Source organism: Octopus bimaculoides, chromosome 9 (assembly GCF_046866305.1).
Source record: "Octopus bimaculoides isolate indiv1 chromosome 9, ASM4686630v1, whole genome shotgun sequence".
NCBI classification, from domain to species: domain Eukaryota; kingdom Metazoa; phylum Mollusca; class Cephalopoda; order Octopoda; family Octopodidae; genus Octopus; species Octopus bimaculoides.
The window spans coordinates 11,300,483-11,327,230 of NC_142936.1; the positions used below are offsets into that span (position 1 = coordinate 11,300,483).

The 26,748-nt window shown below is 35.2% G+C and overlaps 1 protein-coding gene, 1 long non-coding RNA gene and 1 pseudogene across 13 annotated transcripts in view; 2 read left to right on the forward strand and 1 right to left on the reverse strand.

Moving 5' to 3' along the window:
• Window positions 1–2,380, reverse strand: part of LOC149133984 (uncharacterized) — an 8,167-nt gene extending 5,787 nt beyond the window's left edge. The window contains exon 1 of the long non-coding RNA XR_016243031.1: window positions 1,352–2,380. This is a non-coding gene — a long non-coding RNA (uncharacterized LOC149133984). The remainder of the gene's footprint in view (window positions 1–1,351) is intronic.
• The window catches only part of LOC106879997 (uncharacterized), a 319,599-nt gene that overhangs the window by 51,129 nt on the left and 241,722 nt on the right, over window positions 1–26,748 (forward strand). For 3 of the 12 annotated variants that reach the window (XR_016243035.1, XR_016243036.1, XR_008264858.2), the window contains exons 2-3: window positions 10,175–10,222; window positions 19,463–19,706. The exons of 4 other annotated variants lie outside the window; for them this stretch is intronic. The gene's annotated coding sequence lies outside the window, so the exon portion shown is untranslated. Of the gene's footprint in view, window positions 1–10,174; window positions 15,224–19,452; window positions 19,707–26,748 lie in introns of those variants that run through there. 5 more of the 12 variants (XR_016243034.1, XR_016243033.1, XR_016243032.1 and 2 more) reach the window with 2 other exon arrangements.
• Window positions 22,294–22,412, forward strand: LOC128248802 (5S ribosomal RNA; annotated as a pseudogene).

Genomic DNA, 26,748 nt, shown 5'->3' on the forward strand with positions numbered 1-26,748 from the left:
CCTGAACCCAGAACCGCATGTACTTGGGAACCATGTGGTTGGTAATCAAGCTACTTACCACACAGCCACTCAATTTTTTTTTTTTTTCATTTTTAAAGTTAAATTTTAATCATTGCAAAATGCTGAATATTTAGTGTGGAACAATAACAATCATGGTTGGACATGATTTCTTAGAGTATTATCTTAATAGGATTATAACTTGTAGCAGCATGAGCTGTGAATTAACTGTGGTTATAATGAAGGAAATATTCTAACGAAGATAGCGTGCATATCATGACGGTAAATTGCTGGGATTGTAACACTGAAGAAAGAAGAAAATTAATTGCCAAATAACCTTAAGAAATAAGTCTTATTTTTAGTTTTTTTTTGGTGCCATTTATTTATGCTTTTTAAAAAAAAATAATTTTTTGTTTTTGTTTTATACAATTTTTTTTAAAGAATTTCAATTCAAAATTTTTTTTTACTTGATTCTCATCATCATCAGCATCATAATTTAATATCTGCTTTCCTTGCTGGCATGGGTTGGACGGTTTGACTGGAGCTGGTGTGCCAGATGACTGCGCCACTGCCTGCTTTGGCATGGTTTCCATGACACGATGCTCTTCCTAATGCCAACCACTTTTACAGAATGTAGTTGGTGCTTTTTTATGTAGCACCAGCACTAGTGAGGCCACCAAGTGACTTGCAAGACAGGACCTCCTCAACCGAATATTTAATACTATCGAGGGAGGTGGCTTTTAGGTCAGTTGATAAACGAGAGATTAGAGCATGATAAAGGGACAGACAAGTGTGTTGCAGTAGAGGAGATAGATGGCTGCCCCAGTTGGAAAAAGAGAGAGGTAGAGTGAGAATGACTGTTAATTTGTATCAAAGAAAGATATTATCAACATTCACTGTATAACTGTTTCCACTACACACACACACACACACACACAGAGGCTAGTGTAGCTCTTTAACGATTACCATATACAGATACTTCCAGAACCTCTTCCACTGTTATAGATCTTTAACTGTCCTGTGCAATCTCATTGCATCCATCTCTCACATTGATTAAGTTACCAAGGTAACAGTACTTACCTACTGTCTCTGTAGCAGAGACCAATCTTTGTAGATGGATTATACATACATACATACATATATATATATATATATATATTATATATATATAAAACACACACACACACACACACACACAGACACACACACATTCATATATAATATACACTGAGCAGATTATTTTCGTTTCATTAGTTCTCTGTCAGTGTTTCAGATCTTTAACTGCCATTGTTCAATTTTCACTGACATGAAATCTACCTGTTGCATTATCCAGAAAAGATGACTGACTACTCACCACTTTCTTTTCTTCTTTCTTTCTTTCATTCTTTCTTTTTATTATTCTTTTTTTTTATTTTTCATTATTGACTGGACACATTCTCTTTTATGTTGGGGGCTTTTCATCTGAGAACGATATTTGCTTTCAAGTCTTTTGAAGTGTGTGCTTCCGCATCTTGAGCTTCTGCCGAGGTTCTTGCACTAAGAAAACAAACAAACAAAGCGTCTCTGATGCACTAGCATTCATAGGAATACGTGTGAACGAATCTTCCTTCTAGAATAGCCTTGGTTCCGTTGAGAAGTACCCTTTGTTCCTATCTGTCGTTGTAAATTACGAAACAAACTAATTTACTGAACCTTAACCAAATGCTTTCTATAGATTCTTTCTTCCTCTGTTAACAGCTCTATTATTTTTGTTTTGTTTTTTGGGGGGTCTCTTTTTTAGCAGAATAATAAAAGACACCCCCTAATAGCAGAAACGAAGCCTGATAGCATCTACCTTAATTCTTTAGCTGTACTAAATCAGCTTTGACCCTTTCTCTAACCTTCATTATTTCAAAGCAGCTAATTCCTATTTTTGGCTGATCTCATAGTTACTAATATTAATGTTCTACTGATTTCTGGTTTGGTTGTCTTTTGTCTTTTTCCCTTTCTTTCTTTCTTTCTTTTTTTTTGTTATACCCCTCCCTCCCTCCCTCCCTCCCTCCCTCCCTCCCTCCCTCCCTCCCTTCCTCCCTCCCTCCTTCCCTCCCTCTCTCTTGCCTCCCTCCTATTTTTTTTTTTTATATACTTTGTTTTGTTTCATTTTGTTTGTGTTCACTTCAGATTTTCCATTGTATCTTAGATGCAGTTGCTAATGGTTACCAGACCTGTTATCTTTATTGTCAGAATATGCTTAGAGTTGTGGAATTGATTTTTTTAATATATTTTTTTTTTTATACCTAAACAGGTAAACAAAATCAATGGATTATCAATTAGGTTGTTGAAACTACTGACAACTGATCTCTATTTCCAGAGTAGTTCTTAACTGTTATGGTAATTTTTATGGTCTGATACTGGTGAGAGTTTAGAGGTGTTTCTTTTTTGTTTTTGTTTTTGGGGTTTTTTTTTCTACCTTATAAGAACAAAATAGGAAATATTTATTTATTTATTTAGCGATTTTAACAAAAGATAATTCTCTCTTTAGACTTTTTGTTGTTGTTGTTTGTCCAGGCTAAAATGGAACACTATGTTATTAGAGTATTAGTTTTTTTTATTGCTTCGTCCTTCCTTTATGCCTATCTCTAAAGAATTGCCAGATGTAGTCGTTAGATCTTATTTAATTTCATTTTATTTTTTTATATTTTATTTTCTCCCCTCCTGTTCAAAAAAAAAAAAGAAAAAATAGGGATATATTCATTAAAAGAAGTCAAAATATTATAGAATAAAACGAATATATTTATTTATATTTGGTTATTGTTGATTGCTTGTGCCGCTACAGAAGCATTCGTTTATTTAAAATAAACACAAATTTAACCTTTTTTTTTCATTATGTTGTATTTTACACGAATGGTCTGGTTTTCAATGTTTATCTGTGAGTATACCTGAGTATGTATGTATATGTATTTGTATGCATATGTATATATGCATGTGTGTATGCATATATATCTGTGTTTATATATATATATATATATATATATATATTTTTTTAATTTTTTTTTTTTACTTGTCTCAGTCATTTGACTGCGGCCATGCTGGAGCACTGCCTTTGGTCGAATCAAATCGACCCCAGGACTTATTCTTTGTAAGCCTAGTACTTATTCTATCGGTCTCTTTTTGCCGAACCGCTAAGTTACGGGGACCTAAACACACCAGCATCGGTTGTCAAGCGATGTTGGGGGGACAAACACAGATACACAACATATACACACATACATATATATATACACATATATACGACGGGCTTCTTTCAGTTTCCGTCTACCAAATCCACTCACAAGGCTTTGGTCGGCCCGAGGCTATAGTAGAAGACACTTGCCCAAGGTGCCACGCAGTGGGACTGAACCCGGAACCATGTGGTTGGTAAGGAAGCTACTTTCCACACAGCCACTCCTGCGCCAATATATATATATATATATATATATATATATATATATATATATATATATATATATATATATATATATATATATATATATATATATATATATATATATATATATATATATATATATATATATATATATATATATATATATATATATATATATATATATATATTCAGTAGGTTACATACTTCAGTCGTTTATTACTCACAACTGTGTGAATAAAATAGTCAAACTGGATGGAAAGAAAAGAGTGGAAAAGATTATAATTGAAGAGAAAAGCATAAAAAGGAAGTTTAATAGCTTGAAGAGGAGAACTGTACAAAGAGAAAGAAGAATGAGTTTGAGGAAATGAAGAATAGAAAATACATAGGCTTAAAAGTAATTAAGGTTCTTCAGTTTGTTTCAAAATTTTCCCAAGTCGTTTCAATGAATGGTGGGAAAGAATTTGGTTCGTTTGCTGGCTGGAGTAAAAGAATTTACATGAATTAGTACTTGATTGTTGACAGGTTGAAATTTCAGATTAATAAACCTCAATCATTGGGTGGGCAATTGTGTCTGGGTGGTTGTGTGTGTGTGTGTGTGTGTGTGTGTGTGTGTTTTAAGAATGTTGGATTTAAATTTGTTATTAGATGGCAGGGACTCATTTAGCCATTTGCATGTGTTTTGAATGATTGTTACCTTAAAACAGAAGCTGTGATGCTCTTTTTTTCTTCTTTTTTTTTTGTTGATGTTGGAAGGCCTGCACTGAAGTTCTTAACTGTCGTCTGATTAGATTGCATTTCTGGGCAAAAAAACAATAATACTGATAAACTTATAACTTTGTCAAATATATTCTATTCATGTATAGGTGCAGGTATGGCTGTGTGGTTAAGAAGCTCACTTTGCAATCACATGGTTTCAGGTTCAATCCCACAGCATGGCACCTCATGCAGGTGTGTTCTGCTATAGTCTCGGGCTGACCAATGCCTTGTGAGTGAATTTGGTAGATGGCGACTGTGTGGAAGCCTGTTGTGTGTGTTTGTTTGTTTGTTTATTTTTGTGTGTGTGTGTGTCCCCACTACTTGACAACTGGTGTTGGTTTGTTTACATTCTTGTAACTTACCAGTTCAGCAAAAAGGACCAAAAAGTACTGGGGTTGATTTGTTCAGCTAAATTCTTGAAGGTGATGCCCCAGTATGGCCACAGTACACAGACTGAAACAAAAGACAGAAGATAAAAACTCTAACAAAATTTTTTTTTTTAATGTCTGAGTCTTGGATAAAGCATTCGCCATAATTTTAATTTTTATATATTTAAAAAGAAATTTTCGGGATCCCTTTGGCATTTAAACCAGCCATGTCAGGCCCTAATTTTCTATTTGTTTTATGTTCAAACTGACCAGATCTGGCCTCTCACACCCACCCTAGAATGTCATCCTAAAAAGATACAAATCACATCATTGACATCTTGAAACTACAAGATAATGGAGAATTAATTCAAAACAATGTGAATAAATAAACATTACAGAATATTCTGGATGATAAAAAGTTAAACACAGCTTAAGGAGTGGCTGTGTGGTAAGTAGTTTGCTTACGAACCACATGGTTCTGGGTTCAGTCCCACTGCGTGGCACCTTGGGCAAGTGTCTTCTACTATAGCCTCGGGCCGACCAAAGCCTTGTGAGTGGATTTGGTAGACGGAAACTGAAAGAAGCCTGTCGTATATATGTATATATATGTGTATATATATGTGTGTGTATATGTTTGTGTATCTGTGTTTGTCTCCCCAACATCGCTTGACAACCGATGCTGGTGTGTTTACGTCCCCGTAACTTAGTGGTTTGGCAAAAGAGACCGATAGAATAAGTACTAGGCTTCTAAGGAATAAGTCCTGGGGTCGATTTGCTCGACTGAAGGTGGTGCTCCAGCATGGCCACAGTCAAATGACTGAAACAAGTAAAAGAGACAGTTTTAGTGACTTTTAACAATTGTAGATATAAATTCAAGGCAGTGCCCCAGAATGGCCACAGTGCAATGACTGAAACTAGTGAAAGATAAAGAAAAAAAAATAAAAGAAGAAATGTAAATAGGCGTTTCTATAATGTTTAATTAGTTGAACAGGGTATGTCATTGAAGAAGTTACAAATAGTGACAAAAGGACTTTGATAAATCTAGCTGATTGATTGATTGAGTGACTGAATCATTAATCAGACAGCTGATTAGTTAATTGCTTAAAACTTAACGAACTGACTAGATCAAAAAATGGAACTGAAAATTATTTGAGAATGATCTCTAGCATATCATCCATACAAGAAGTGCAAAAGATTGTCTTAACTGGTCCGTCACACGTATTGAGAAGAGCATTGTTGCTGTGAATTTTCTCCCCCCCCCCCCTTATTTTCTTTACTCTTTTTACTCTTTTACTTGTTTCAGTCATTTGACTGCGGCCATGCTGGAGCACCGCCTTTTAGTCGAGCAAATCGACCCCCAGGACTTATTCTTTGGAAGCCTAGTACTTATTCTATCGGTCTCTTTTACCAAACCGCTAGATTACAGGGACGTAAACACACCACCATTGGTTGTCAAGCGATGTTGGTGGGGACAAACACAGACACACAAACATACACACACACACATATACATACACATATATACATATATACGACGGGCTTCTTTCAGTTTCCGTCTACCAAATCCACTCACAAGGCTTTGGTTGGCCCGAGGCTATGGTAGAAGACACTTGCCCAAAGTGTCTTCCGGGTTCAGTCCCACTGCGTGGCACCTTGGGCAAGTGTCTTCTACTATAGCCTCGGGCCGACCAAAGCCCTGTGAGTGGATTTGGTAGACGGAAACTGAAAGAAGCCCGTCGTATATATGTATATGTATATATATATATATGTGTGTTTGTGTGTCTGTGTTTGTGTGTCTGTGTTTGTCCCCCCAACATCGTTTGACAACCGATGGTGGTGTGTTTACGTCCCCCTTAACTTAGCGGTTCGGCAAGAAGAGACCGATAGAATAAGTACTAGGCTTACTAAGAATAAGTCCTGGGGTTGATTTGCTCGAGTAAAGGCAGTGCTCCAGCATGGCTGCAGTCAAATGACTGAAACAAGTAAAAGAGTATACAACTGTCTATCTCATAGTTTGCTTTTCTTTTTTTTTAAAAAAAAAACCTTAATTTACCAAAATCCCAACTTTGCAGTTGGCAGCTCATTTAACATCTGTTGTCCGTGTTGGCATGGGTTGGACGGTTTGACTGAGGTCTGGAAAGCCAGTGGCTGCACCAGACTCCATTCTGATTTGGCACGGTTTCTATGACTGGATGCCCTTCCTAATACCAATCACTCCAAGAGTGTGATGGATGCTTTTACATTCCACCAGCAAGACACCAGTATCTGCCACAACTGCGATTCGATTTCAATAACATGTTTATTAAACTCACACATGAAGTGGGGCGGCAGTGACTTCAAAGTTTCAGCCTACTAGAGTTCATTGTGCATGTGTGTGTGTGTGTGTGTGTGTATTTACATAGCATATTATATAATGCTGTATCATCATCTACCATACTGTGTCATATTATATCAAAACATACTGTAACAATATACAATCTAGTTTCCACCCAAAAATTCAATGTTACATTCATTGAATATAACATTGAATTCTTTTTACCAATATTTTCCATTCCTTTCATCTTGGACTTCCTTTATGCATTTCATTGTTCTCATCACAGTCCATCTCTCATTATCAATAAGCTACTCTATCCTTGATTGCATTCTTCTCCAGATACTTTCTATTTTGGGGAAAATTTTTGTATTCGTTCAGTGACCCAGTTATTCCACTTATAGCAATATGAGATAGAGCTCTTAGTGGTATTTCATCTGTCTTTACGTTGTGAGTTCAAATTCCGCCGAGGTCGACTTTGCCTTTCATCCTTTCGGTGGTCGATAAATTAAGTACCAGTTGTGTACTGAGGTTGATCTAATCGACTAGCTCCCTCCCCAAAAATTTCAGGCCTTGTGCCTAGAATATAAAAGAATATCAAGCAGGATGAAGCAGTGAGCTGGCAGAAACGTTAGCATGCTGGGCGAAATGCTTAGTGGTATTTCATCTGCCGTCATGTTCTGAGTTCAAACTCTGCCGAGGTCGACTTTGCATTTCATCCTTTCAGGGTCGATAAATTAAGTACCAGTTACGTACTAGGGTCGATGTAATCAACTTAATCCCTTTGTTTGTCCTTGTTTGTCCCCTCTGTGTGTAGCCCCTTGTGGGCAATAAAGAAATAAGAAACATTAGCATACCGGGCGAAATGCTTAGCGGTATTTCGTCTGTCTTGACATTCTGAGTTCAAATTCCGCCAAAGTTGACTTTGCCGTTCATCCTTTCAGGGTCGATAAATTAAGTACCAGTTGTGTACTGAGGTTGATCTAATCGACTGGCTCCCTCCCCAAGAATTTCGGGCCTTGTGCCTAGGGTAGAAAAGAATATTAAGCAGGATGAAGGCGGCAAGCTGGTAGAAACGTTAGCGCACCGGTCGAAATGCTTAGCAGTATTTCATCTGCCGTCATGTTCTGAGTTCAAATTCTGCCGAGGTCGACTTTTGCATTTCATCCTTTCAGGGTCGATAAATTAAGTACCAGTTATGCACTGGGGTCAATGTAATCAACTTAATCCCTTTGTCTATCCTAGCCCCTTGTGGGCAATAAAGAAATAAGAAACGTTAGCACACCAGGCGAAATGCTTAGCGGTATTTTGTCTGTCTTGACATTCTGAGTATAGTGGGTGCTTTTATGTGCCACTGGCACGAGGGCCAGTCGGGTGGTACTGGCAACGGCCACGCTCAAAATGGTGTTTTTTATGTGCCACCTGCACAGGAGCCAGTCCAGCGGCACTGGCAACGACCTCGCTCGAATGATTTTCTAATGTGCCACCAGCACAAGTGCCAGTAAGGCGACGCTCAAATGGTGCTATTTAGCTGCTCTGGCAATGATGACGCTCGGACAGTGGTGTTATAGTGCTCCACTGGCACAAGTGCCAGTCATCGAATACGGTTCAATTACGATTTCGATTTCACATTGTTTGATATTAATCATAGCTTTGAGATTTCAGTGATGGAATTGTTTATTTTTAGAGTGACAATATAGGGTAGATATGAGAAGCTGGACCTAGCCAGTTTGAACAAAAAAAAAAAAATAATAATAATTGGGGCTGGATAGGGCTGGTTTGAATGCTAAAGGGTTAAAGGTAGGCAGGTATTGTTCCTCTGTAAGTAATAATAGCTATCAAAGAGATCTTGAATTCCTATTGTTTTTATACTTCCTAAGCCTTCTCACGTAGGAATTTCCATGTTAATTATCAAAGGATTTTATATATTTTGTATGATATTCAGTTTTATTTGTAAAATTAATATACGTTGACACATACACAGACAAGCAAAGAATACGTGTGTATATTTGTGTGCATATACATATGTATATGTGTGTTTATACCATGTGTGTGTGTGCGTTTTGTTGTTGTTCAGAGAGAATCTTTGTTGATTGGCTAATTGCCTAGAGACTCTGCTGTAAAGTTTTTTTTTTTATTATTTTCAATGTCTGCCGTTTTAATGTTGGAACAGGATGGTAGTCTCAGCTGAAGGCAACAGCTGGACTAACCACTTAACTAACTTGGTGGAGCATTCTATATATTACGGCTTTCCTTCTCTTTGGTTCATATTAGAGAGAGATAGTTGTATGTGTTACTTACTCATTAATACTTTTGCATACTGGATCAGCCCACTTAAGCCTGCAAAATACAATGTTCTATATTCATTATTTTCATTTTTTTTTTACTCATTTAAAAAAAAAAAAAATTAAAATTAATTTATTTATTTATTAATGATTGTCAGTCACTTATTTTACTATATTTTTTTTAGACTAAGCAATAATTTATGACACAACTCCAAACCACTATATAGTAACAAATATATGTATATTAACATCAAATCTGTCACCCTGATATATTCATATTATTATTATCATTATTATTATTATTATTATTATTATTATTATTGGTATACAACTACAATTTAATTTAATTTATTTTCATTGAATGCAACAAATTACAAGATGAATAAAAACAATTAGAAATAAAAGCAATATTTAACAAACTGCAAATGATATATATATTGATGCTAATATGGTTAATAAATTATATCAAAGAACCTTCTCATTGTTTAATTTGAAAGTGATTGGTGAAAGGGGAAACTGTGAGCAAGCTTTTGTCAATTATATCTTTCAGCAAAAATTAATATATATTCATGATTTTAAAACCCATTTTCTTGCCTTCATTTTAATTATTTTTAATATATATATATATATATATATATATATATTCAAGAATTTATGTATATATATTCAATTATATATATATATATATATATATATATATAGTTCAAAAACACAATAACAAAAAAACAAAAAAACAACAAGGTGAGGACGTGATATGGATAGTATTATTGGACGCTCAGGAAAGGAAAGAGATATATATATATATATATATATATATATTTTCAGTTATATACATATATATATATTTCATTTATATATTCTACAAATGATGATTTTGTCAAATATTTTGCTCCTACATTGTCAATCAAAACACCCTGTTTCCTTGTTTATGTAATTCTTTTTGACTATAAACCATTTTTGCTCGGCACCAAGTTCTTTAATGACAATTATTACACACATTGTTTTTTTTTCTCTTCTGTTTTTTTTTTTCTTCTTTCTTCTACCCTACTAGCTTTTGATGATTATGGATCGTTCTTTACGAAATGGCTTCTATACCACGGTGAGATTTCAGTCTTTATACACACGACTGCTCCTATCGGCTGCTACATTATAAGCATATTTTTCACTAACCTGTTTTTCTGATTATTATTTTGCCTGTTTTGTATCTGCTGTCTAGTGTCATGAATATTATAAAAAAACACATATTTTTTAGAAATTTTTGCAAAGAACATTTCCAGTTACTTTCTGCTGCTATTATTATTATTATCATCATCATCATCATTATCATTATTATTATTATTATTATTATTATTATTATTTTATTTTTATTTTTTCAAGGCGGCAACCTGGCAGAATCTTTAGCACACTGGACAAAATGCTTAGCGGTATTTTACTCATTGCTATGTTCTGAGTACAAATTCTGATGAGGTCAACTTTGCCTTTCACCCTTTCGGGGGTCGGTAAATTAAATACCAGTTGCGTACTGGGGTTGATGCAATCGACTTAATCGCTTCCCCCCAAATTCAAGGCCTTGTGCTTCCAGTAGAAAGGATTATTATTATTATTATTACTATTTCTAATTTTGGCACAAGGCCAGCAATTGTGAGGGGAAGGTGAAGTCAGTTACATTGGACACCAGTATTTGACTGGTACTTAAATTCATCCACCCTGGAAGTATGAAAGGCAAAGTTGACCTTTGCAGCATTTGAACTTAGAAGGGAAAACTGGAAGGCATTTCGTGGTGTGCTTATGATTCTACCAGCTTGCTACCTTAGGCTTAACATCGTTAATAACACTTAATTAGGCAATGAGCTGGCAGAATCATTAGTGTGCCAGATTCAATACCAAGCAGTATTTCTTCTGGGTCTCTTTACTTTCTGAGTTCAAATTCTGCCGAGGTCGACTTTGCCTTTCATCCTTTTGGGTTGGGGGCGCTGGGGGAAGGAATGAAATAAGTACCAGTTATGCACTTGGCGGGGGTCAATGTAATCAACTAACCCACTTGCCCCCAAATTTTCAAGGCCTTGTGCCTATGGTAGAAATTATTATTATTATTATTATTATTATTAATGGCATTTTGTCCATCTTTACGTTCTGAGTCCAAATTCCACCGAGGTTGACTTTGCCTTTCATCCTTTCAGGGTTGATAAATTAAGTACCAGTTGCATACTGGGGTCGATGTGGTCGACTTACTTCCTCCCTGCAAGTTTCAGACCTTGTGCCTGTAGTAGAAAGGATTATTATTATTATTATTATTATTATTATTATTATTATTATTATTATTATTATTATTATTATTATTATTATTGCAGTGTATATTACATCACTAATTAAAACAGACTATTTTTTCTCATTAGTTTTGCTTGTTTTCATTAAGCATTAATTATAATTAATACAGTAGTCATTCATTGATTGACCTTTTTTTTTTCTGCATTTTTTTTATTGTTCCGGACCATTCATCCATCTGTCCATCTGACATAACATAATCTTTCTGTTTAGAATCTATCTTAGAATCTTCTACCATTTCATTAGTTCTACCAATTATTCTTGTTTCCTTCTCCACGCAGAAATACTTTATTTTCTAGTTGTGGAAATGTTATATATTGTTTATCATTTGTAAAATATAATATAGATTATTATTATTTGTTGATTTTTGAAATTTCCAAGATAATTTACTTTGGTAATAAAGAATCTCATAATAATAACAACAACAACAACATCTGAAAATACCTTAAGAATGAGAACCCAGGTTCGAAATTTCCCCAAGACACCTGATGAAGGCTGGAGGGTATATCAGCCGAAATGTTGTATTAACAACAAACAAGATGAGGACAAATATCCGTCAAATGTAAATAATGTAAATAATGTACATAATTCCTCATCTCTTAAATATAGAAAATAAATTTAAACAGCAGCTGAGATAATTTTCACTAGAAGTTGATGCATTTTTGTCAAGATAAATGTTTATGGACATTGGCATAATATGAATGTAACACTTGTTTTGTCACCATCAGCATGAGGTCCTGTGTTTGCATTTTAACTTAATATTTTTCTTGTTTTTGCTCAAGTTAAATGTTTTAAACCTAGTTGTCTATAGAAACAGCATGTTATCGAACAAATTAAATAATCTGTCAATCAGTTTACTAGGCTTGATCAACCAAGCTGGATATATTGGAAGCAAAATAATGTTCTTCTATGTTTCAGTTGTTAGAAAAAAATTTAGTAAAAGCAAAAAAAAAAAAAAAGGAAAAGAAAAAATTGTATTTATGTGTTTAAATTTGCAGTCTCTTCAAGCAGTGTGTGAAACCTAGTAAAAGAAGAAAAAAAATCCTATAGATTTACAAATGCAGTGATAGATTATTTATTTAATTTACTTTGATATATTTCAATATATATCAATGTCATAAAAATTTATAAACTTTTGAGAGAACATGAAGTAATTCTCTTTTGAAACAGTGGATCTCGAAGCGCATAAAGCTATAAATAATAGCATGCATATAAGTAATAGTTTTATGTACTTTGAGACCCACTATTCCAAAAACATACATGCATATGTGTGTGTGTATCAGCATCTGATTCTCTGTAGAGGCTTGTTGGCCAATTTTTTGCACTTTTTCCTGTCTTCTAAGAATATTAACACGATTTTCTAAGCTGTCTTCACAGCCATTCTTCATATGAGGAACAATCACAAGTCCCCTTGTTAGGATACCGGAAAGGTGTAACATCACGTCCCTGGCCAGCTACATGTGGTGCTTAAAAGAGGAAGGAACCCCATACATAATTAAATGGAAACTCCTTGAATAACTGGGGGCTTTTATAAATGGGAGCAAATGATGCAAGTTTTATTTTACAGAGAGAGTAAGAATCCTAAAAAAAACTTGCTTGATCAGGGACCCTTTTAAACTCCAGGAAAGAAGGACTCAGTCAATGCCCTCATCTAAAACATTTCCTACTTCAGACTTGAAATTCCCCATTCGTTGAATAGTCCTGCTACAACTCCTTCAAATATTACCACAGCTGGAGCCAATATAATGGGGATAACCCCATGAATAAGAAGAGACTGAGAATTGGGCCCTGATGTGTTCCTACTTGCATGCTAAATTTGTTGATAAAGACTTGTGTGTGTGTATGTGTGTGAGAGAGAGAGGGATATATATATATATATATATATATATATATATATATATATATATATATATATATATATATATGGGAGAATTTATGAAAAAAACAACAACAGACGAGGACAGGTGGTGTAAATAACAAAAGCATGTATTAGTTTAACGCTCGGGAATACAGAAAGTCTTTAACGTTTCGAGCTACGCTCTTCAACAGAAAGAATACGGAGAAAACAAGGAGAAAAACACGGAGAAAAAAAAATTGAATGTTTTGGTCAGCGATCTATCATGGCGATATATATATATATGTATATATATATATATAAAATCCATCTGAAAACCTTGATACCTTAGATTTCACAATCAGCAAAGGAAAATTCTGCTGCAGCAGTTTATATATGAAATATTGTTTGTTATTTTATTATGTTTTTTTTTTTCAAAGAAAATACTTACACAAAATACCAAGAGACATATAGCTATCCTCCCGCCACCACTAACTGATCTGTATATGTAGCTACTCTCTCTCTCTATATATATATCATCATCATCATCATCATCATCATCATCGCTTAATATCCGCTTTCCATGTTGGCATGGGTTGGATAGTTTAACTGAGGACTGGTGAGCCAGAGGCTGCACCAGGCTCAATCTGATCTGGCACAGTTTCTACAGCTGGATGCTCTTCCTAATGCCAACCACTCCGAGAGTGTAGTGGGTGCTTTTATATGCCACCGGCACGAGGGCCAGTCAGGCGATTCTGGCAACGACCATGCTCAAAAGGTGTTTTTTACGTTCTACCTGCATGGGAGCCAGTCCAGTGGCACTGGCACCGACCACGCTCGAATGTCGTTTTTCGCGTGCCACCGGCACATGTGCCGGTAAGACGACGCTGACAACAATCACGCTTGAATGGTGCTTTTCATGTGTCACCGACACGGGAGCCAATTCGTGGCTCTGGCAATGATCACGCTCGGATTTGCTTTCAACATTCCACTGGCACGAGTGCCAATCAGGCGGCACTGTCATTGGCCACGTCAGCGATTTTGATTTGTTTACACTTGCCTCAATAGGTCTTCGCAAGCAAAGTTCATTGTCCAATGAATGAGGGGTACTCATATATATATATACACAAGAATCTGTAAAGAATTATAATAATGATATTTACTGGATATCTTGTTTAACAACATTTACTTATATGGCGTACCTGCACTAAACTTTTATCATGTATGTCTACAAGTTTGTTTTCATAGCACTTTGATATATTAGGTTGTTCTGTCTTGTAAACATATCCATAACTAATGTCTTTTTTTTTTTTGTTGTTAAGATGGTAATTTATTCTGTGTAGTGGATGGCATTTGTGTGACATAACATGCATGCATTAAACTGTAGTGTCTAATCTAATTTTTTATGGTTATAGTGTAGCTATGAAAAGACAAAAAAAAAAAACACTAATGCATGGTGACTATTATATTGTAGATGATGTTTTAGGGAAATTATTTACGATTAAAAATGAATAATTTTTAAAAATATGATAATGTTCTTTTTCTCCTTTGTATTGTAGCAATAAATTTTTTTTCTTTTTCTCTTTGGATTTACTGTAACATTTTGGCAACATTTATATTCCTAATTTCTTGTAATTTCTGTCTCTGTCTGTTTCCCTTATACATACACATACATGCAGTAAGCCCCCCCGTCTTCTCCACACATTACTGTCTTAAGTTTCAGAACTTGTAGGGTTGGTTATTCAGTTTCCATGGTGTGTAAATGACCGAGATCACATTGCCCTCGAACAGGACACCACCCCATCGCATGGTTACTCATTTACGAGTGAATGAACTGGAACAACAAAAAAATGAAGCATTTTGCACCACCTAATCTAGGTATCAATACTGCAATCATGTCCCTAACCACTGAGCCATGTGCCTTCACTTATATATATCTATATCTAATATATATATATATATATATATATATATATATATATATATATATATATATATATATATACACATACATATACATACACTTATATATTTGCATACATACATGAAAACAATATGCTTAGGCATCACACACAAGTGAGTATGTTGTGGTAGCTTGTACCATGCTTTCACTGATTGTTTTAGGAGCCTGTGTGACCATAAGAGGATACAGATATCCCTCCCAGCCCTTCTGATCTCGACCCAACAGAGCACTAAGAATATAATGATAACTGAAGAGAGAGAGAGAGGTGGGTGTTGCACCCACAACTGATTGGAGCAACATGAAACAATGTGTCTTGCTCAATGACTTAATGTGTTGCCCCTACCAGATATTTAATCCTTTATATATATATATTAGGAGCTTAACATTGTTAGGCTATGTGCCTTACTATCTTACATACATTGCATTATACATACATTATATACACACACACATACGTATGTACGTATGCCATTGTTTAAAAACCGGTACTTTATTGGCAAAAAATCTTGAAATAAAACTGAACAATGACCTACATACATACATACATACAATATTCATACATGCATATATTCTCTTAACACACGAAACTCTTGCCCCTTGAGTCACTCTGTTGCTTCTGCTAAATATATATATATATATATATATATATATATTTATTAATGAGGGTAGAAATTGATATTAATCAATTAAAACCAGTGGTCTAGCATATTAAAAAATCCGAAGATTAAAATTATATTACATACAAAAATAAGAGCAATGACCAGCATATAGGAGTCTGCTTTTGCTGGTCATTCCTCTTATTTTTGTATGTAATATATATATAAATATATATATATATATATATATATATATAAATATATATATATATATATATATATATATATATATATATATATATATATATATATATATATTTTATATATATATATATATATGCACTTTTGTTTTTGTGAATATAAATTATTTAAGTTTTGTTTGAAGTTTATATTAAGGTGGATTCAATCTATGCCACAGAGCAGATTCAAAGAATTGTTCTTAAGAAAAGTGGTGATTCAAACCAAGTCAGTAACAATCTGTTGACATGGGATGGTTTATGGTGACCTGAAGTGGTTTCCAAGAACTGATCTTTATACCTTTTTATGACTAATCGCATAACAGCTTTGACATATTTATTTATTTATTTGTATATTTCTTTTTTTTTTTTTATTGCTTGGCTCGTATAAATGGTATTGTTGGTATTGATTTTATTTATCTATCTTCTTTCATGATATCTCTTGGGCGTATTTAACAATCCTTAATTTTTACTGAAATTTTGTACTGCGAGAAGAGTTAGCTTATTGATCGAGCATGTTTATTGATTATGACACATGCTGAAAATTTGGATTGGATAATGATGTGGCCATAGAAAGCGTTGGTGTTGATTTAGAAATAGCTTCGAGCATTTATTCTAAAGATTAATTGGGGAGGGCTTATTTTTTTTTTAAAAAAATAGTTATATCATCTGCTAAAATGGTTAAGATATTCTCACACAACGCATTTTTATTTTATATATAAAATTAAACGTGAAATGATTTTTTTTGAAATATTAGCAAGAGGAAAAATAAGAATTATACATTGGTCTGTATTTATAGAAATTCTTTTGGGTTTTTTTTTTTTATGAATTAATAATATTTGCATGAGAAGAACTATTATATGCTTAGTGATTAATCAGATATCTTCAGAAAGCATAGAATGGTATGGTTTTATTTTATTATATTTTATTTATTTTGTTTTGTTTTGTTTTAAGCATTAGGAATGAGGGATTGTTTGCTTCCAGCTATTTAAATTTCAAGTGCTGTAGAAGTAGGAATAATGGTGTGAAGTTGTGTTGATAATTTTATGTGGCCACTATTAAACATCTGCATATTTACTTAGGAAAATCTCATCCAGCAGACAGAACCTTGGGAAAACAGATTTTTAAGCAGGAAAGAAAACAAAAAGTGATTGCCATGATTTACATGTTTCCACTTGCATTGGAAAACTAAACTATCAATGCAACAGTTTTCATTCAGAAATCCTTGACATTTTTTAGTGCCCAGAATTATCATCACCACCACCACCACCACCATTACCATCATCATCATCATTGTCATCATCAACATAATGCTATTCCTTGCATACCTACCTGGTCAGTCTTGTTCTTTCTCAATGTGATTAGTAATTCTATAGGATAGGTGTCAACATTCTTAACTTCCATCTCTATATTCTTTCTCTCTCTCTTTCTCCCATAACTCAATAAATATGGCTTCTCTTATTAAATTCTTTTAAGTTTTGTAGACAACTGAACATTTTTGGGGGGTTTTAGCTTCGTTTCTTTCAACTTTTCAAACTTGTAAATAAATATAACATTCTTTAATCTTTATCTGATTTTCCATGAGCTAGCCATGAAGCCAGTGAGTCAGTCTTTTTAAAAAAACAAAATCTTTCTTTAGTTAGACTACTAAATTAACATACGCAGAAACATGCAGTTTTGTTATGTAATTACATCAAGGAGATATTTGCATTATTTAATTTCGTCATTCTTCATTCTTTTGACTTCTATCCAAAATCAATAAGTCTAAAAAATTCCAGAAATTGATTCCAAGAGTTTTAACTTTTTTCAATTTCTTTGTATATGCATCCTTCCTTAGAAATGAATATCACTACATTGTGGCTAATTTGTATGTTTAAGGACCAAGCAATATTGAATCACCTCCTCCAATGCCTCCTCCCCTCTTAAAAGTTTTTGATGACCCTGTCAGTGTAGGGGCCACTTAAAAGCACCCAGTCCACACTGTAAAGTGGTTGGTATTCAAAGGGGTATCCAGCTGTAAAAACCTTGCCAAAACTGACCTCGCCTGTGCTGGTGCCACATAAAAAGCACAAAGTCCACTCTGCTGAGTGGTTCGTGTTAGGAAGGGCATCCATCTATAAAAAAAACCTTGCTAAAACTGACCTCACCTGTGCTTGTGCCACATAAAAAGCACTAAGTCCACCCTGCTGAGTGGTTGGTGTCAGGAAGGGCATCCAGCTGTAAAAATCCTGCCAAAACAGTCACAGAAGTCTGGTGCAGGCTTCGGCCCGGCCAGTTCTTGTGGTGCCATCCCACCCATGCTAGCATGGAACACGGATGTTAAATGATGATGATGTAGGTAGTGAGCTGGCAGAATTGTTAGGACGTCTGACGAAATGCTTAGCAACATTTCTTTTGAATCTTTATGTTCTGAGTTCAAATCCTGCTGAGGTCAGCTTTGTATTTCATCACTTTGAGGTTGACAAAATAAAGTACCAGTCAAATATTGGGATTAATGTAATCAACTTGTCCCCTACCCTTAAAATTCCTGGCCTTGAACCCTGACAATAAGACTGGCATCCCTTTCTGGGGCACGTTATGATCTCAGTTACTTATACTTCACGGAAACCAGGTAACAGGCTTTGTGAGTTCTAGGGCTCAAGAAAAGAATAAAAATGTTAAATACTGAAATTTGCTGCAAAATAGTTATTCTGGTACCTGGAGTTGGTGAAACATGAGCTTGAAATTTGTTGAATCTTCCTTGTAACCATTCAGTGCATAAAGGATTATAGAATTAAATATAATGGTAAAGGTGCATGGCTCAGTAGTTAGAGCATTGAACTTATATGATCGTGAGGTTGTGAGTTTGATTCCTGGACTGGGCTGTGTGTTGTGTTCTTGAGCAAGACATTTTACACTTTATTTCACATTGCTCCAGTTTACTCATCTGAAGAAATGAGTTGTGATGTCACTAGTGCCAAGTTGTTTCGGCCGTTACCTTTCCCTTGGATAACATCGGTGGCATGGAGAGAGGAGGCTGGTGGGCTTAGGAGGGGAACTTTCTAGGTGCAATCCTATGGTCATTTGTGACTGAAGTGGGGTCTTTATGTTTTATGATAGTACATAGTAAATCTTCTGAATTATAGCTAAGAGAAAAGTAGTGTTTTTTTTGTGTGTGTGTGAATTTCATTAGAACATGTAGTCTTAACAATAACCTAATCATACAACTAACCAGCATGTATAATTATTCCAGTTTTGATATTTTTGCAAGAATCTTGAGCAATTTTGACTCTAATTAAAAACAAAGTCAGTATGAAGATCCTGGTTTTTGTTCCATTTCATTGGATGAACTGGATCTTATCCCTGATATTTTGATTTTAATTATATTCTATAAAGTGTTTTGCAGGAACCTGTGATTTGTCAGACTTATTATTATGTGTCTGGTGCAGGGACAACTGACAGTATAAACTTCCCAGTTATCAAGCTGATATTGGATATTTTCAGTGTATATATATATATATATATATATACATTGCAGAAGGGCTCATTTTACCCTAAAACATCATTAGCCCTTTAGCTTTTTAATGGTAGAAAAACAATGAAAAATATAATAAAAATGTTGTTTTACACAACTGAAATTCTTCATCTCATTTGTAGTTTTTGTCAATTTGTTTTACCCTTTTTTTCCAAGTATGTTCTAATGTTCCAATTGTAAATTGATCTGAGTCAAAAAAAAAAAAAAATGGTTATTTTAATTCTGGTTTTCATTGAATTTGAATTTTAATTTCAGCTACTTTAAAATAGAAAAAAATTTTCCTTATGGTACCATTTTCCTCTTAGTCATCAGCAGTTTGATCTTTACTTTTCTTTTCGATAATTGTTTTAACTTTTCAGCTACCAAAGATAAAATATGCCATCTGGATGGGTTATGGCTGGTCTTTTATAAATGACAGTTTTGGGGTGTCTTTTGGATTTCACTGATGTTAATGCTAAATGGTGAAAGCAATGCTATAGGAATTGTTTTATACATTTATCTATTTATATATTTATTTGACAGCTCTGTATGTATAAAGATTTCAGAAGCATAATACTGTGTGTGTGTGTGTGTGTGTGTGTGTGTGTGTGTGTGTGTGTGTTTTATTATTATTATTATTCGAGCTGGTACGACAGGCTAAATGCTTAGCAGCATTTTATCTGTCTTTAGGTTTTGAGTTCAAATTCTGCCAAGGTCAGCTTTGCTTTTCATCCTTTTGAGGTTGAGAAATTAAGCACCAGTAAAACACTGGGGTCGATGTAATCGACTAGTCCCCTGCTCCTAAATTTCAAGCTTAGTGCCTTTAATAGAAAGGATTATTGTTGTTATTATTATTATTTGGTGAGTTGGCAGAACCATTGGAAAAACGGGCAAAATGATAAGTGGCATTACATCCGTCTTTACGTTCTGAGTTCAAATTCCACCGAGGTCAACATTGACTTTCATCCTCTCGGGGTCAATAAATTAAGTACCAGTGAAACACTAGGGTCAATGTAATTGACTAGTCCCCTTCTTTCAAATTTCAGGCCTTGTGCCTTTAGTAGAAAAGCTTATTATTATTGTTGTTGTTGTTGTATTTTCATGACATTGACAAGATTATCTGAAGATAATCATTTGATGCAGACAATTTAGAGAAACACGGACTTGCTATGAAATGAATTATTAGTACAAATAAATAAACACTATTTATTACATGTACCAAGTACGTCTTCTCCTATTTGGATAGATCCATGTGACTGTCTTGCATTTAAAATCTTATTGCCTTGAAGCACTTTGACAAAAGCAAGAAAGACTTCAAAGGACTTTGCAAGTAGTAGCTGGCATATTGGTATTAACTAACTGGTAACTTTTCTACTCTAGGCACAAGGCCTGAAATTTTGGTGAGAGAGGGCCAGTCGATTAGATCGACCCCAATATGCAACTGGCACTTAATTTATCGACCCAGAAAGGATGAAAGGCAAAATCAACCTCGGCGGAATTTGAACTCAGAACATTAAGACAGACAAAATACTGCTAAGCATTTCGCCCGGCATGCTAACGTTTCTGCCAGCTCCCTGCTTTATTAACTAACTAGTAACTGTCATACCAGCTGTCACGTTCTTGCTTGCCTGCGTGCAAGGGTTCACCAAGCACATTGCCAAACTAACGAACGGTTGGCTGATATACTTGTGAGTCTGAGCTCAACTCTTGGCCAAGGTGTACTGAACTAGCTGTAACAATAAAGCATCTCAGAGACATTCCTATTAAACTATATGTATGACTTTATATAAGTTCAAGTATAGTAGTCTGCTAAATGACCTTTGTTAATCTCTAAATGATAGCTAGCTTTTTGCATGTGCAGCTGATATTTGGAATCTAGTTCATACTGTGTATGTCTTTTCATTGGCTCATTGCTTTCACAATTCACCGTATATGCTCCTTAATTTTTTCGTTGCTATTTTTCTGCTGAAATGCACTCCCTTTCTTTCAAATAATTTTGACAATAATGAAAAATTAAGTAAAATAACTTTGTCCTTGAAAAATAAATCAATATGAACTTGAATTACAGTTTTTATTTACATCACTTTAACACTGTGTATACCATAGACACATATAACAATCTCTTATCTGTAGTTATGGAATCCCATAAGGACAGTTAAAAGAAGCATGTAAACATTTCTAGGATTTCACTACATAGTGAGTAGGGCACGTGGAGGCGCAATGGCCCAGTGGTTAGGGCAGCGGACTCGCGGTCATAGGATCGCGATTTCGATTCCCAGACCGGGCGTTGTAAGTGTTTATTGAGCTAAAACACCTAAAAGCTCCACGAGGCTCCGGCAGGGGATGGCGGCGAACCCTGCTGTATTCTTCCACCACAACTTTCGCTCACTCTTACTTCTTGTTTCTGTTGTGACTGTAATTCAAAGGGTCAGCCTTGTCACACTGTGTCACGCTGAATGTCCCCAAGAACTACGTTAAGGGTACACGTGTCTGTGGAATGCTCAGCCACTTGCACGTTAATTTCACGAGCAGGCTGTTCCGTTGATTGGATCAATTGGAATCCTCGATGTCGTAAGCGACGGAGTGCCAACAACAACAACAACGAATTGGGCACATAGAAGCATCTCTGGGATTTTATGGCTGTCTTTGAGCAACACATATATTCTCCATTGGGGCTTCACCGCTATAGATAAGAGATTCTTCTCTATGTCTGCAGTATTATTGCTTACAACCATATCACGTTGAGAGCACTGGTTCTCGTCCGATCACTGAAGTTAAGCAACGTCGAGCTTAGTGAGTACTGAGATGGATGACCGCTTGGGAAACCTAGGTGCTGTAGGCGTAATAGCCGCAGGAGTGGCTGTGTGGTAAGTAGCTTGCTTACCAACCACATAGTTCCCGGTTCAATCCCACTGCGTGGCACCTTGGACAAGTGTTTCCTACTATAACCTCGGGCTGACCAAGGCAACAGGAAATCGACTTTGTATTCTTCCATTAAAAAAAATTTTTTTAATCCAAGTACCATATGCTTATTTTGGATACCGCCAGAGGTTGTTGGTCAATCTGTTTCCTTTCTGTCCTTGTATATGATTCAGTATATTACTGATATTCGTTTTTTACTTTTTCAACTCGGGTTCAGTCCCACTGTGTGGCACCTTGGGCAAGTGTCTTCTACTATAGCCTTGGGCTGACCAAAGCATTGAGTGGATTTGGCAGACAGAAACTGAAAGAAGCCTGTTGTATATATGTGTGTCTTTGCGTCTGTTTGTCCCGCACCACTGCTTGACAACTGGTGTTGGTATGTTTATGTCTTTATAACTTAACGGTTCGTCAAAAGTGACTGATAAAATAAGTACCAGGGTTAGCAAGATATTAAGTTCCGTGGTCAATTCATTCGACTACAAATTCTTCAAGGCGATGCCCCAACATGGCCACGGTCAAATGACTGAAACAAGTAAAAAATTAGAAGGTAGAAGGTACATTGGTTGAAAGTAAATTTGCTTTCAAGGAATTTGAACCCAGAAGTGACAAGATTAAACATAACAGAGTGTATAGTCTGGCAGTCAGCTATTTTGGTTACTGCTACCTTTTCCTATAAATAAAAATAATAAAGAAAATATGCTAAATTGTGTGTGTCAGCTGTGTTTCTTTCTTTTTTTTTTTTTTCGTAATTAGCAGCTATAGTCCAGCATTGAAATAACCTTGTTATTTTAACTAATTAAAGCACTAAAGAATTTTGTACACAGATTGAAATCTATTTTGAAAACATTCACACCACCCTCTACATTAAAAGGGCCAACCTTGAGCCTACAGGTGTATGCAATCAGAACTTATCCAGATTTTCCATGTTTTTAACCTTTTTTTGATGTCATCCTGCCCAAAACTGCCTCTGGTTCTGTGATGCAAACATTCTGTTTCAGAGTGATTCAAATTAAAGACCTTCTACCAAAAATTCATCATCATCGTCGTTTAATGTCTGCTTTCCATGCTAGTAGCATGGGTTGGACAATTTGACTGAGGACTGGTGGACCAGGAGGCGACACCAGGCTCCAATCTGATTTGGCAGAGTTTCTACAGCTGGATGCCCTTCCTAACGCCAACCACTCCGAGAGTGTAGTGGGTGCTTTTACGTGCCACCGGCATGAGGGCCAGTCAGGCGGGTACTGGCGACGGCCACGCTCGAAATGGTGTATTTTACGTGTCACCTGCACAGGAGCCATTCCAGCGGCACTGGCAACGATCTCGCTCAAATGTCTTTTCATGTGCCACTGGCACAAGTGTCAGGAAGGCGGTGAATTCATATTCGAGACCCCAGATTAATTAATGACGACAAAGTTATTTTACTGAATTCGTTATTTTCAAATTTAACAGAAACTGTGACAATGCATTTTTAATAGCTATTTGGTAAGAGAAGAATGAACCAAGCGATAGTATAAGACTGCTTCCTGAGTGGGATGCCATTCCATTGTAGAGTTTACCCCCCCCCCCAGGCTACCACTCTTTTTTTCTTTTTTACTTGTTTCAGTCATTTGACTGCGGCCATACTGGAGCACCACCTTTAGTCGAGCAAATCGACCCCAGGACTTATTCTTTGTAAGCCTAGTACTTATTCTATTGGTCTCTTTTTGCCGAACCGCTAAGTTATGGGGACGTAAACACACCACCATCGGTTGTCAAGCGATGTTGGGGAGACAAACACAGACACACAAACATATACACACACACATATCTATATCTCTCTCTCTCTCTCTCTCTCTCTCTCTCTCTCTCTCTCTCTCTATATATATATATATATATATATATATATATATATATATATACACACACACACACACACATATACAACAGGCTTCTTTCAGTTTCCGTCTCCCAAATCCACACACAAGGCTTTGGTCGGCCCGAGGCTATAGTAGAAGACACTTGCCCAAGGTGCCACGCAGTGGGACTGAACATGGAACCATGTGGCTCGTAAGCAAACTACTTACCACACAGCCACTCCTGCACCTGGTACTCAGTTTTAACTGATTGGTGCAGCAAGAAATGAAGTGCTTTGCTCAAAGACACAGTGCATCACCCGCTCAATGAATCAAACATACAATCTAGTAATTGTGCACCCAATACTCTAACCTCTTGGTCATGTGACTTTATACTCTCTGCATTGTTGATTATAAAATATACAGATATAGATATTTCTGTCTATTTTAATTAGACTTTTATTAACCCTTCAAATTATCCTCATTATGCTTTACTCGTTTAGATTGTTTTAAAATCTTAAATGAATTAGTTTAGTTAAATGCATTTTTAAAAATTTCAGTTATAATAATGTTTCGTGTGGATTTTTATGCCATATGAAAATTTATACAAAAATTGATTTTTCTTTGAACTAGGCTTAAAGCCAACCTTTGTAGCAGTGTGGTATATAATCAATTAAATTAGTATACCACTTAGTCTATTGACTCCAGAGTCAGTCTGGGAAAGGATTTGAACTCTAAACAAGACACTAAAAACATTTGTTTTATGATTTTACTGTTGAATTTACGCAATAGTTTCATTTATCTCTGATAGGTAGATATAATCTTATAGAACTAAGATTCAATGAAGAATATATAAATAAAAACAAAATGGTTGGGGGTACGAGTGATGCAGTAGTGCAAATCTTTTTAACATATCTGAGAATTAAAATAAAAAGAAATCTAGGCAAAAAAAAAATCTTATTTTATTTATTGCTTTCTATGTTGCCAAGATTTAATTTCTTATTTTAGGTTCTGTCCCATAGTATTTTGTTCAACTTTTAGCATTAATTCTTTTCTGACCACGTTTCTGTTAAGTTACACTGGTTTTGTTTCAATTAATTTTGGAAAATAATAAAGAATTCAGTAAAATAGGTTTGTCGTGCTGGTGTTCGGAGCGTAAGCATGATGTTTTGATGGATGGTTTTAATTTAAATTACTTTAAAACGTAAGTTTGGACCAAAGACAGTCAGGTTAGCATGAAAAGGGTTAAAGCCTGTAAATAGCAATTTATCACACATCCAGTTGTTGGGTTAAAATTCCTACCCTAGAATCTAACTTATTTGTAGCATGTAGTTTCAGCTAAACCTTGTACATATTAACAAGATAATACAGGCTGTGATGAGCTACAAATCCTGACTAGTGGTTCTAGATACTTCATACCATTGATCATTGTGGTTCCTTTACCTTGTGACATACACACAATTCAAATGGAAGATTTTTCAACTCAATCCAATAATACTCTTTGGGCGTTAAGCCTATTCTCTTTCTCAGTATTTTGAAATGCTGCATTGCCAAAATAATAAATATCTGGAGCTGAGCCAATATACCATGTTTGATACACTCAATGATTTCAATACAAAAGAACTGATTAGTATATTTAGTAGATTTTTAATTATTTTCTTAACTGTTCCGTTGAGTACTAAAATGTTTCTTTTTTTAATTTTTGCCTCTGTATTATAATAAAATCTCACATAGCGTTCTCATCTACAGGAACTAAACATTCTTCTATGTTGGGACGGATTAATTAATTTTGGTTGTAACATAAATGGTAAACTGAAGAAGCAGAAGCATAAATGTAAAATGTTTGGAAAAAGATCGATACCTTATAAATATGACAAAGTATGAAAGTTGTTGTCTGCATTTTAGGAGTTGTGTCCCTTTGTATGGTAACCTGTGAAATAGATTTGTCAGACTTAAATGCCAAAACAAAATGTGAAGACATCGCAGTAGTGACTGATGTATACGTATTCGCATAAGTGTGCTTGTGTGGCTGGGTGGCTGGTGGTGATGTGTGAATATATGTATGTGTGAATATATGTATGTGTGAATATATGTATGTGTGAATATATGTATGTGTGAATATATGTATATGTGAATATATGTATATGTAGATATATGTACATGTGTTTCAATATATGTTTGAGTGTGTGTGTGTACCTACACAATATGCAGAATGGAACAAATTCCCTTAACACACACACACACACACACACACACACACACACACACATACACACTTTCAAAAATTTCGTTTCGTTTACTGTCGTTGAATTAATAGTTGTGTTTTTTAGAAAATAAAGTCTTTCAATTTTCATTTTACTGATAAAGAAAAAACAATACAAAACAAAACAAAACATATTCCTCTTTCTTTTGAACTACACAGTT